This window comes from Galeopterus variegatus, unplaced genomic scaffold (assembly GCF_000696425.1).
Source record: "Galeopterus variegatus unplaced genomic scaffold, G_variegatus-3.0.2 Scaffold13752, whole genome shotgun sequence".
Taxonomy (NCBI): Eukaryota; Metazoa; Chordata; class Mammalia; order Dermoptera; family Cynocephalidae; genus Galeopterus; species Galeopterus variegatus.
Genome location: NW_007739863.1, coordinates 20626 through 21624, shown reverse-complemented (window position 1 = coordinate 21624; position 999 = coordinate 20626).

Sequence of the window (999 nt, the reverse complement as noted above, 5' to 3'; positions counted from 1 at the left end):
TGTGCTTCTCTCTGTAGTACTCGTTATGCTTGGAGCTACATCCAGCTCTGTAAACACACTGGCCTGTTTCGCCCCAAGTCTTGGCTCATGCTGCTCCTTTTGCCTGGAATGCCTATTTCCCTCAGAAATCTTCCTGCTGAACACACAATTATCCTTTGTGATCCAACTAACGTGTCCTCTCTTTCATGTCGACTCCTCTCCCGGGTAGAAGTAGCCACTGCCTTCTTGGTGCATACACAGTATTTCATAAATACTCTCATTGTCCCTGCAGCACTTCACATGCTTGTCTGGTGGTCTCCCCCTAAGAAACTATAAGTCCCAGGGGATGACACCCGGTCGACCTCTATAATCTCAGACACTTGTGTTGTGCCTGGCATCCCGGTGTTGAAGGGAAGGAAAGGGGAGAAGAGGAGAGCAGGAGAGAGGAGAGGAAAGAGAAGGAGGAAGTAAGAGCATGAACGGCGAGCGGGAAGACAAACACTTCAATAAAGTACGTGCCAAGACCATCTGACCCTCTGTACAAACTTTGCATTCATTTTACCCATCACTGTAAAATTAACCCTTGTGACCCCAACAAAACTCAGTTTGAGGATTGCTCAACAAGCACTTCCTGGAAACCTGATGAATGCTTCCCGCCTGTGTCGGTCCCCTCTCTCCTGGGCACGCTGTCCTTCCTACGTAGCCCACCCTCCCTGCAGCTGACGGTCCCTCCCTGCATTCGAAGGCCACAGATAGAAGATGAGTCAGAGAAGAAAACACAACCTCTCTGAAAGAAAACTAAAATGAACATCTTGCACCACAAGTCACACGGCAGAAAGCCACTCAGATAACTGTAAAGACTGGAGAGCGGAGGGATAGTCACCTTTCATCTCAGAGACCATGGATAGCTCTGAAGGCACCTTTTCTGTTTTAGGTTTCCTAGATGAGCATCTGAAGTGCTATAGCAAGGAGCTTAGGGTTTCCAGATACTCATCTGGATTTTGCACTGTGTAATGAAGG